General features: G+C 46.3%; 1 protein-coding gene across 1 annotated transcript in view; it reads left to right on the top strand.

Moving 5' to 3' along the window:
* GRIN2A (glutamate ionotropic receptor NMDA type subunit 2A) overlaps window positions 1–12,504 on the top strand; it is a gene marked incomplete at its 5' end in the record, with an annotated part of 356,407 nt that overhangs the window by 76,929 nt on the left and 266,974 nt on the right. The gene's annotated exons all lie outside the window — the stretch shown is intronic.

Here is a 12,504-nt window from a genome sequence, read left to right as displayed (position 1 = left end):
AGCCTTCACCCTCTGCATGACTCATCTCCCTGTGGCAGGCGGTGCTCAGCTTCTAAGAATAGCCTAGCCTGAGGGATCCAAGCTTGGAATCCCTTCCAACTTTCAGGCCTCTGAAGTTGGGCGCCCACAGAGGTCTGTGCTTAGGTAACGGGGTGCAGATGGCTTGCTGTTTGCAGAGACAGTGGCTAATAACCATCTCCCTTCCGTCTACCCTTCCTGCAATATTCCAGGAACACAGAATTCCGGGTGGGATCTTATTGCTTACAAAGGAAGCCTAATTGTAAGGAGGCCTAATTGTGCATTTCAGTGGCTTAAAGATGACCAGGAAGCCCACTCATTCATTTACTTGCTCATTCAACAAATATTTTCTGCCTGGCTTGTAAGTGAGAACCACAACAAGAAGCTCAGTGGGGATCTTGCAGAGGTAAATCAGACCTAAGTGCTAAGCCAGGAACATACTCTTTGGTACTGAATCCTGACTACCGGGCAGGGCAGTAATAAAAATAAGAGCTGACATTTATTGAGTACCTACTATATGCTGTGCTTTAAGCACATCACATGAACTAACTAGATTAATTTTCACAACAGTTCCTGAGTTATGTTCCATCTTCAACCTCATTTGCTTGTTGAGAACAGCGTCAAGCCCAGAGAGCTAGCTCGGAGGGTAACTTGCTCAAGCTCACACGAGCTGGTAGGTAGGTAGCTGTGTCAGGAACTGAACCAGGGTTCTCTGATAGGAACCACTTAAAACTCATGATGTTGAGGCCATTCCATTATCACAGTGACCTATCACTTCTTCCCAGAATGTACCAAGCCCTTTCCTACCCCAGGGGCTTTGCCTGTCCTTCTGCCAGCAACGTTATTGCGGTGGGCTCCTTCTCATCCGTCAGGGCTCAGCTTTAGGGCCAGCTCTTTCAGATGCCTTCCCTCACACCAATAAGTCCTCACCTCTTATTCTGTAGCCCAACACTTTATTTCCTTCATAGCCCTTATCCTAATGTGACATTACTATGTTTGTTTGCTTGTATCCACATGCCCCTCCACACCAATCCCCACTAGACTTTAAGTTCCTGAAGGCATGGATCTTGTGTATGTTTGCCTCCTTTCCTACATCCTGGCACATGGTTACAAAAAGTACTCACTGGATGTTCAGAAGTGAGACAGAGGTGAGAACAAATCTCAGGCATCGTTGACACCTGGCTGTTAGAATGAATGAAGCCATGAGCTTACGGCCGTGTGGCTGTTATTATTACTGTCATTACCATGGCTGGTGGAGAGGAAAGACACCAGGAACTTAGAAGGACAACAGAAAATTTGGGGCTACAATGCAGAACCAGTGACCTGAGAATCAGTCACTCGTGTCTCTTCCAGGGGACGAGGGGGGAGCTCTGTCAGCGAGAGCTACATGGTCTACAGGTTCTGTGTGGGTAACGGAGGCTGAGCGTCCCTCCAGCTCCCCCAGCCTCCCCCCACCTCATAGCTTCTCTCCTCTGTCTGCTGCAGAGGGCTGTGCCCTTGATTCCACGCAGCTGCTCTGGGCAGAGAAAGGGAGAGGATCTATCCCAGGGCAGTGTCTCTGTGAGGCAGTAGGGACTGAGCAGAGAATCCATGCAGGCTCTTTTCTCCCTGGGGACGTCAGCATGTGGCCTGGGTTCCCCTCCTCCCAGGAGCTGGGGAGCCACCAGGTACTTAGAGAATCCCCTGGTTCCATTGGTTGCCTCCCTTCATGTGCCAGTAGCATGGGCTAGAGAGGGCTTTATTCTAGAATATTCCACTGGCATGGCCTGTGAGTCTCACTTTGTTCCACTGTGAAACTGAGATCAGACTGACTGATGGTGTGGTCATGAGGATTAGACGAGCCTGTCGTTTCCTTGGCACAGTTCCGGGCACTTGGCTGGTAAAGCCCCCATCCCACTAACGACAACAAATCAACAACATCTTACATTTAATAAACATGTTTCAGGCATTGGACTAAGCATTTTATTATTGTTGTTGCCATTAGCATTATGTGATTAAAATTTTGCAATTATAACAGCTTTATCGAGGCATAATTGACATGCAGTAAACTGCACAACTCGGTAAGTGTTGACATGTGAGTACATCTATGAAATCATCTCCACAATTTCATTCAGTCCTCACGGCATCCCTGTTTTAAGATGAGGAAACAGAGGTTTAGAGAGAGCAATACCTTATCCAGGATCACACGAATGGCCAAGGGCAGGGCTGTGGGGTCTGCGTCTGAGCGCCTACGCACGTTACGGCGCGGCATGTACTGCCTCCTGCTGTAGTGAAGGTTTCCCTGCTTGATGATGTCAGAGGGTGCTCACGCCTGCCTCGGAGTTCTGCAGAGCTAAAGAGAGAAATCACCTAGTTGTGTTAGTTGGTCAGCTTACTCAAAGTGAAACTCTGCCCTGCCATCTTCAAGTGTGAAAAGATGTCTCTGAGGTCACTTAACAGTGGGACGGGCCGCTCTACAAGGACAGAGGGTGGGTCTCAGCAAGTCAGTCACCGGTTGACAGCATCCGGTTTTCCCGTGGGGAATCCATGTGCTGGAGGCATCCAAAACCCAGAGCCTGATTCCAGTCCCCGTGGGAGTTTTCGGAGAATCTCACAGGTGTTGTTAGGTGGGGTGGCCCAGTTGCCCAGGGCCGAGGCATGCTGGGCATAGATGCTGGGCCTACGTGGAGGAAGCTGCAAAGACATGAAACCTGCTACCTGTCCAGTTAACGTCCCCTCTCCCCAAAGTTTTGTGCTGCACTCCAGCTCTGTCAAGCTCTTGACAGCTTTGGAGTGTTGTCCTTAGACTCCATGCGTGTTCTTAGACTGTCTCTTCTCCTGAATTAGGTTTTCTCCGTCTGCTCGGCATGCCCAATCTATGCAGCCAGGCTGCCTGGTTTAATTCTCACGGCCACTGCTTAGTAGCTGCATGACCTTGGACAAGTTCACCTCAGGGCTCTCCATTTCTTCAGTCAGGGTAGTAATAGTGCCGACCGCATGTGCTTGTGTGAGGTGCATTCAATGCGGAGCACACGGCAAATGTTTAGCGCGATGCCAAGACCAGAGCAAAGCACCCAGTAAGTGTTGGCTGCAGGTACTGCTGTTGGTTGTTTTTGTTATTAATACCACACACATTTCCCTAGCTGCTCCCTCTTCTTGAACTAACCTGCCCTTTCACCTTCTCCCCCTGCATATGACTATATTTTTCCTTGCCCTTCAAGATGTTACCTTCTCCAAAAGCCTTCTATGACATGGCCTACCCTTTGGGGTGAGATCTCCTCTTCTGAGGCCCATTCATTCATTTCTTGAACAAATATTTATTGAGCACCTATTATGTGCTGGGGAAATGAACAAAGCAGACACAAAACCCTGCCCTCATGATGCTTCCTTTCTTGAATAGTAGGAGGAGAAGAGGCAGAGGATATACAAGATCAATGAGTGAAACGTAGTTAAAAAGTAGTAACTACTATGGAAAAAAGTAAATTAGGGAAGGAGGCTTGGGATCTGTCCCAGTTTAAGTCTGTTAGTTCAGGGTTGTTATTCAGAGTCTCAGAAACATCTCAGTTTGGATAATCGTATGTTCACCTGAGAGCAAGGAATGTGAGATGAAGCTGCAGTGTGATGTCAAGAAAGGCCTGAGTGAGACAATGATATTTGAATAAAGGCCTGAAAGAGGCGAGGGAGTGGACCATTCAGAAGAGCATTCTTAGAAAAAGGAACAGCATGTGCAAAGGCCCTGAGGTGGGGGCATTTCAGGTGTGTTTGAGGAACATTAAAGAGGCGAAGATGGCTTGGGAAGGAAAGGAGATGATGGCAGAAAGGTAACCAGAGGCCTCAAACTGTAAAGGGCCTTGTGGAACAGTTGCCTAGGAAACCATTGCAGAGCTTGGGTACATAAGGGAGGTAGACTAACAGGGCCATTCTGGCTGCTGTCTGTCAACACAGCACTGGATGGTAAGAGGGTATAGGTGAAAATGGGGACAGTCATCCAGGGGTGAGGTGACAGTGGTGTCGACCAGCCTGCTAGTGGCGGTGGTGAGAATGTAGGGTTGGTTTGCTGAAGGATGGGATGTGACGAGTGAGAAGAAGAGAGGAGTCACAGGTACCTCCAAAGTGTTTGGCCTGAGCAGCGGAAAGGTGGGGGCTGCTGTTGACTGAGATGCCTGTTTGATGTTTTATTAGTTTTCTATCACAGCCATAACAAATCACCACAGGCTTAGGGGCTTAAAACACATCCATTTCTCATGTTCCAGTTCTGGGAACCAAAAGTCTGGCAGGTCTCACCAGGCTAAAGTCAAGGTGTCAGCAGGGCTGTAACTATACCTTCTGGACATTCTAGGGGAAACTCCAACTATTGCCTTTTCCAGATTCTAGAGGCTGCCTGCTTCCCTTGGCCTGTGGCTCCTTCCTCCACCTCCAGAGCCAGCAATACTGCGTTTCTTTGTGCCTTTCTCCTGGAGTCACACTTCCTTCTAACCAAAGCCAGGAAAGGTCCTCTTCTTATAGGAACTCTTGTGATTACATTAGGGCCACCCAGATAATCCAGGATAATCTTCCCATCTTAAGATCTTTAATTTAGTCAATCTGCAAATTCTCCTTTGCTTTGCAAGGCAGCAAACTCTCAGGTTCAGGGATTAGGAATGGGCCTATTTGGGGGTCATCACTGTGCCAACCCAGTCCATCAAGGTGGAGATGCCAAGAGACAGCTGAATGTTTGTGTCTGGATTTCAGGGGAGAGCTGTGACTATAGCTGCAGCTTTGGGGGAGCCCTTGACTTTTCCAGACACACTTTGTATTCTTTTGGTCCCCATGGCGCTTTCTCTGCAGACTCTGAGTGCCATGAGGGTGGAGCCTGTGCCTTTCCCCCTAGTATTTCTCAGAGCCACACCCCAAAGAATGTTCAGATGATCTGTGACATATAGTTTGAAACCAAATTTGAACCAAATTTACCTCTTACGTAAGGAACAGAATCTAGGTCCCAGCTCTCAGGGACAGCCACTGACACCTGCTGTCCACCTGCCTTGCTGCGATGGCGGGCCTCGTGAGAGCTGAGGGCAGACCGAGCCTGCGAACCCATGCTTTAGCTTCCAGGTCCCCACCTGCGTCACTGTGCATGTGAACTTGGCTCACAGTGTGGGCTTCCTTGGGACTGATGCAGCAGATGTCGTGTGTGAGCATTCTCCTGTGGATGTTTTTTGGGTCAAGGCCCAGTTGCGCAGCCCACTGGATCCTGTTGTGACTTAATTTGCAAAGCTTAGCGGTGCCTAACACAGCAGCAGAGAGGATACATAAACACAAGCAGCAGGATGGACTTCCTCCCAGTGACTCAGGCAGGCCTGTGGGGGTGGGATCCTCCACCTACTTGGCTTGCTGGCATCCCAGGCTGGGAGGTGGTCTGGCCGGCTCCACGTCCGAGCATGAGCAACGTTATAATTGCTCTGTGCCTTCTCAGGCCTCACAACAGCATCTTTTTTACTTTTGCAGATGGAGTTCAGAATGAACTTCCTCACGCAGTAAAAGGGAGTGGCTGGAATTCTCTTACTGTCCTTACGGAGCACAGCAACTAAGAACAGTTTCCTAGATGGATCTAGGTTCAGCGCCTAGATCCATCCACACTAGTTACAGGACCTTAGTTAGACAGGTCATGTCCTCTCTCTGGGTCCTGATTTTCTATTCTGACGACGTACAGTTGTGAAAGTAATAATAACCAACACTTACTAGATGCTTACTAGGTGTCACGTATTAGATATGATTATTTTCCCCAATATGCAGAATAGGAAACTGAGGCACAGAGAGATAAAATGACCAATGCAAGTCCCACAGCCAGCAAGGTCAGGGCTGAGGGTTTTTGTGGTTTTTTGGTCCAATTTTTATTGTGGTAAATTGCACATAATAGAAAATTTACCATCTTACTAATTTTTAAGAGTATGGTTTAGTGGTATGAAGTACATTTATGTTGCTGAGCAACCATCACCACCACCACCATTAAAAAGACCTCCTTTCATTCTGCAAAACTGAAACTCTGTACCCATTAAACATTAACTCCCCATCTCCCCTCCCTCTAGCCCCCACTAACTTACCTACCTATCTACCCACCTCCTTTCTCTCCCTCTCCCTCTCCCTCTCCCTCTCCCTCTCCCTCTCCCTCTCCCTCTCCCTCTCCCTCTCCCTCTCCCTCTCCCTCTCCCTCTCCCTCTCCCTCTCCCTCTCCCTCTCCCTCTCCCTCTCCCTCTCCCTCTCCCTCTCCCTCTCCCTCTCCCTCTCCCTCTCCCTCTCCCTCTCCCTCTCCCTCTCCCTCTCCCTCTCCCTCTCCCTCTCCCTCTCCCTCTCCCTCTCCCTCTCCCTCTCCCCCTTCCTCTCTCTCTCTCTCTCTCTCTCTCTCTCTTTCTCCCCTTTTCCCCCATACCCTAGCTTCTGGTAACCACCATTCTACTCTCAATTACTATGAGTTCAGCTTTTATTATTAGCATTATATATTAGTATTGTATATATTCCATAAGTAAGCGAGATTATACAATATTTGTGTCTCTGTGTCTGACTTATTTCACTTAGCATAATGTCCTCCAGGCTCATCCATGTTGTTGCACATGGCCAGGTTTTCTTCTTTCTGGGATCTGAATAATATTTCATTTTCTTTATCCCTTCACCCACTATGGACACTTAGGTTGTTTCCATGTCTTGGCTATCGTGAATAGCTGAAATGAACATGGGGATGCATATAGTTCTCTGAGATGCCGATCTAACAAGATTTTAACCCATTTGGTCTGACTCCAGACCCATGTTCTCAGCTATTAAACTATGCTGTCTCTCAACAATAATAGACCATCATCATAGGCTTCTTTTAACAGTAAAACACGCTATTTAATCTATGGATAGCACTTAGCCCAGCGAGGAGCAATTGGTTGATAAATGATACCTATTATTTTTTATATGTTTTAAAAAATTTTCTTAAACATTTAATTCAGATGTGATTCCCAGAACATAAAATATACCCTTTTAAAGTTTACAACCTAGTGGTTTTTAGTATATTCGCCTATATTGTGTAACTGTCACCACCATCTAATTCCAGAATGTGAAATTTTTTATTTATTAGCTGTCACATCCCACTACCCCCCCCTCGCCCCAGTCCCTGTAACTCCCTAATTTACTTTCTGTCTCTATGGATTTGCCTGTTCTGGAAATTTCGTATAAATGGAATCATATAATATGTGTTTTCTTTTGTGTGTGTCTGGCTTCTTTCACTTAGCATCATGGTTTCAAGGTTCATTCTCCCTGAAGCAAGTATCACTTCTTTCCTTTTTATGGCCTAATAATTCTTCATTGTATGGCTGTAACCTGTTCATTTACCTACTCATGAGTGAAGGGCCTTTGGGGTTGTTTCCATCTCTGGCCATTGTGAGTAACGCTGTTCTGACCATTCATGCACCAGTTGTGTGTGGCCTTGGTTTCAGTTCTCTTGGGTACATACCCAGCAGTGGGATTGCTGCGTCATATAGCTCTGTGTTATCTCTCTGAGGAACTGCCAGACTGTTTTCCACAGTGGCTGTGCCATTTTACCTTCCCTCCAGCAATATACAGGGGTTCCTATTTCTCCACATCTTCATTTGTTATTTGTCAGCATGTGTTATTTCCCATTCTTTTAATTTTTACCCATTCTAGTGAGTATAAAGTCATATCTCATTGTGATTTTGATTTGAACTTCCCTAATCACTAAAGATGTGAGCATCTTTTCATGTGCTGATTGACTATTTGTCTGTCATCTTCTGAGAAATGTCGATTGAAGTCCTTTGCCTATTTTTAAATTGGATTATTTGTGAAGTTATTTATTGTTTTAATAGTTTTTTATGTTCTGGATAGTGGACCCTTCTCAGATATAGGATTTTAAAATATGTTCCTCTATTCTGTGGATTGTCTTTTCGCTTCTTGATAGTATCCTTTGAAGCAGAAAATTTTTAATTTTTGGTGAAGTATGCTCAGTATTATTGTTTATGATCCATTGCCCCCCAGTCTTATGCTCTGATCCTCAGACATCACGGTGGCTTAAGAAGGTGTTAGTTCTATGCTGGTTCTGGGGGTGAAGAAGAAAAGACCTCCCCCCTGAGCTTTGTTAGGCTCCAGACTCAGGGTGAGAAGGAAGGAGGGAGAGGACCGGCAGGCTAGCACTTCAGTGGCCACCATCACCTCCCGGACTTCATACTCCCTTTCCCAGACCAACCCAGAATAACATCAGCCTGTGGCGAATCAGCCCTTTGGCTTCAGGGGCCCCAGTCTATAAAGGCCTGTCCTGTCTCCCGGGGGCCTGGCCTGAGAGCACCTTCCATCTCTCCTTGTGCGTCAGGACTGCTCAGCGATGATCAAGCCTCGTCCCTGAGTTCCCTCCGCCTGCCTCGGCAGAGGTCTCAGCTCACTTTCCCTTTTGTCTTTTCACAGCCCCCTTGATGAAAACCAGCTTCAGGCTCTGACTTCACCCAGTTCTAGAGAGCCTCAACCTTCACCGTGTGTCAGAACCGCTCAGGAAGCTTGCTATTAAATGCGCGAATTCCTGGGCCATTCCCTAAAAGTACTGAATTAGAGTTTCTGGGTGTAGGACCCAGGATATGCATATTTAACCAGATCCCTGGGTGGTTCGGGTGCTGGGCATCCACAGACTGCATCTTGAGAGGCACTGCCCTATGCTCGAAGCCTCCTTACCCAGATGTGTCCTGAGATCCCAAAGAGGGTGAGCCCTGTGTTTCTCCAATGTGGCTGCATGTTAAAATTACCTTGGGAACCTTAAATCCTCTCGATGCCCAGGCCACACTGCGGACCAGCCAAATCAGAATCTCTGGGTGTGGGACCCGGGCATAGATATTTGTTAAAGCTTTCCAGTGGCTCCAAGGCACAGCTAAAACTGAGAACAAGAGGTTCTATAATCTTCGTGGAACTGGCAGCTATAAAATTACATGTGGTGTTTGCCTTTGTTGAGCCCTCCAACCCGCTCAGGTCAGCTGGATTCAGGAGTTCATCTCTTTGCTTTTACTGAGCTGCAATTTATTCTTTATTCTCACGCTGCAAACCGACGGCACAGAATTGCAAAGGGTGCGCACACCTCTAAGTTCCCTACAACAGAGGTTGATGACCATACAGGGCATTGCTTGAGGCATCTTTCCTTACTCAGGATGGAGCTAGATTGATCCATACTTACTGAGAGAGCCACTGATTGGTGTCCTAAGCCCCCAGATAAAGGGGTTATCACCTTCTGATCTTGAACCTGTCATGCCAGAGTCTTTCTGGGAAAGATTGTTCTACAAAGTGATCAAGAGTGTAGACTTTGGAGTCAGGCTGCCTGGTTTGACTTTGAGCTCCACCACTTAGGTGGGCCAGCTACTGGTTCTTCCTGCCCTTTGTTTTCTCATCTGTGCACTGAGAATACATAAAAGTACTGAAGAATTGGCTTAAGCAATGAATGGATAAAGCAAATGTGGTATACACATACACTGGAAAAAGTCAGCCTTAAAAAACAAGGACATTTTGCAATATGGGACATCATGGATAGACCTGGAGGACATTTTTAAATTATTTTTTTATTAATGGAAAACATCTTTTATTTTCTCTGGGCCTGATCTGAATGATACCTATGGTCATAACTTTTTTTTTAAAGATCTTTATTGATTTCAGAGAGATGGAGGGAGAGAGAGAAAGAGAGATTGAAACATCAGTGATGAGAGAGTCATTGATCGGCTGCCTCCTGCACCCCGCCCCCCCCCTATTGGGGATGGAGCCTGCAGCCTGGGCATGTGCCCTGATCGAGAATTGAACCTCCATCTCCTGGATCCTAGGTCGATGCTCAACTGCTGAGCCACACCCGGCTGGGCTATGGTCACAACTTTTAAAGGCAGGCTGTTAATTCTGCAAGCCACTCTCCCATGTTCTCTTCCCTACTCCTTTATCATTTACCAAAGTACAATATAGTGCATGATAGTCAACAAAACTGAGAAAAGGCTCCTAGCCAAGAAAAAGACTCACCAAAAAGTGACCTTTTTCTGATCATTCTGAACTAAGCAGGGCTGATGTGGCCACACAAACAGTGCCCCTCTGTCCCCCTCTTTGGTGCACCCATTGTGGATACATATCCCCATAATTTTCTTTTGAGGCTTTGAGGTTCCAAGGGAATTTTTGATCTTCAAATGCGCCAAAAAGCATGAACTTGTACATGGGACACTGTTAGGCTGAAAAATAAGGCTTGCCTCTCCTACTCCAAGTTGTTTTGGGAATGATCATAATAGTCAGTTTCCTTCCAAGAATAGCCAGAACCAAGCAAAAAGGAAGGCTTCAGAGATGATTAAAGGGATTAAACAATTAAAATGTGACCATGTAAAGTCTCAATTCCTAAAAGTCAGTCAATTACTAAGAACAGTGAATAGAAGCAGTAATAAAGTCATTCTATTTCTGTGAGGGAAATTATTTTAAGGTCCCCAGGAGAAAAGATAATAAACAGCGATTTGGGGATTATTTTAAGACCTCAGAACCAGAGATTCCAAATGTCCATCCTTCTGTGCCTGTTTGCTGCCCAGCTCTTTCCCGACCAGGACCCAGAATCAGACTGCTACCAACACAAGACCCCAAAGACATGTTGGTTTCTGCAGAAACTGCATCTTGCGAAGTAGTCTTTGAAAATTAAAATGGGAAAAACAAAGAGTACAATGGTAGGCCACTCTTGAACCTGGAGGACAGTCTGCTAAGTGAAATAAGCCAGTCACAGAAAGACAAACTCCTCATGATTCCACTTACATGAAGTAGCTCAGGAATCAGAGTGGAATGGAGGTTGTCAGGGGCTGGAGGGGGAGGGAGACGGCGGAGTTTCTAATCAATGGGCCTAAAGTTTCACTTGAGCAACATGAATAAGCTGTAGAGATCTGCTGTACAACACTGTACCTTCAGTCAACAATACTGTATTGTGCACTTAAAAATTTGTTAAGAGGGTAGATCTCATGTGAAGTGTTCTGACCACAGTAAAATAAAATTAAACATAATAAATATACAAATAAACAAATGTGATTAAGCTATCAGAAAGAAAGAAAATCATCTGAAGCGTTAAAGAAGATGACCTATGTAAAATATTTAACCCTATGGTTGGTGTCACCCCCCCCCCACTCCTTCTCCTCTAGGGTTGTCTTTCAAGCAACAGGCAGGGCAGGTGCTTGGGACAATGCTGGCACTAGGAACAATGACCAGGTACCTTGTCCAAAATGCTCTCAAGGCCACAAGCTCAGAATGTCTCTTTCATCTTTCCACCCCAGCCCTGCCTGGTGAGACTTCCTCATTTGCCCTCTACTGAACACTTTCCCAAACTCCACGTCAGTCCCTCTCTGAAAGTCCAGCTCATGGTAACACTGTGGGATCCGTCCCGGTCAGCTAATGCGGTTGAAGTTCTGCTCAGTATAATGTCATTACTGTGAGGAGGGGCCTTTCATACTGAGGTGACCAGAAGAGATACAAATCTGTCTTGTTAGTGAGACCCATGTGACACCTGGTGACACTCATCTACCCTGCTGGGCTCTCTCATTGCAGTTGTAGGTGTAGACTCCACAGTTTTCCTCTTACTTAACCTGGGTCAGCATCCAAATGACTGACAGTGACATGCTCTCTTCAAACCAATGAATTTACTACATTGCGTTTCTACTAATATAATTTTAGAATATTTCCAAGTTTTTAGGTCACCACGATTCTACCTTTACAACATCTCTGACTACACACTCAAGTTTTCATTCACCAATATTCAACATGCAGCCATGTGCCAGGCGTTCTTTTATGTACATATTACTTAAACTGATTTCCCAATTCCAATGCACCAAATTTTCCTTTCTGATCAATACCACCCATCTCTTGGTGCCAGGAAAGTTTTGGATAATTGAGTCGTTACCCTGGGAGGACATGAAGCTCGGAACTCTCAAGTAGTTGCTATGTCAGTGCTAGCTGCTTTCCTAGACACAGAGAAGTGGGGAGAGGAGGAGAGGAAAGGAAACCTAAACAGACAGAAGGGAGCCAACTCCTTGGAGGGGAAAGTGCCCCTGAGAAAAGCACAAAAGTAAGAGGACACGTGGGACTCGTCTCCGCTCTAAGCAAACAGGTCCAGATGGCCTGCGTATAAGGCAGCCTGCAGAGCTGGCTAACCTAGCCGCCGAACAATTTACAGCCAGTTCACAAAATCTCCGAGAGGAGGCAAGGAGGTCCAGACAGGCGTACAGGGAAAAGAGGGGCCTACTTAAAATTTACTGTCTGGAAAATCTGGTGATTAGTGATCAGAGAACACGAGGGAGAGATTCATAAATATTTCTGTGTCACCAGCATCTTGGGCCCTGGGTGGCTCTTGAAGTTTAAGAACAAATCATCTCAGGCCACGCTGGCAGCATTTTTACAGGAATGTTATAGATGGCTGCGTCCTGAGCTGTAGACCAGCACTTCCCCAACTAATGTTCACACAAATCACCAGGGACCTGCTTCAAATGCAGATTTGGGTTCTGCAGG

The sequence above is a fragment of the Miniopterus schreibersii genome (assembly GCF_964146895.1).
Source record: "Miniopterus schreibersii genome assembly, chromosome: 3".
In the NCBI taxonomy this organism is placed as follows: domain Eukaryota; kingdom Metazoa; phylum Chordata; class Mammalia; order Chiroptera; family Miniopteridae; genus Miniopterus; species Miniopterus schreibersii.
The sequence above is the reverse complement of the archived record's forward strand: the minus strand, read 5'-3'. Positions and strand labels throughout refer to the sequence as shown.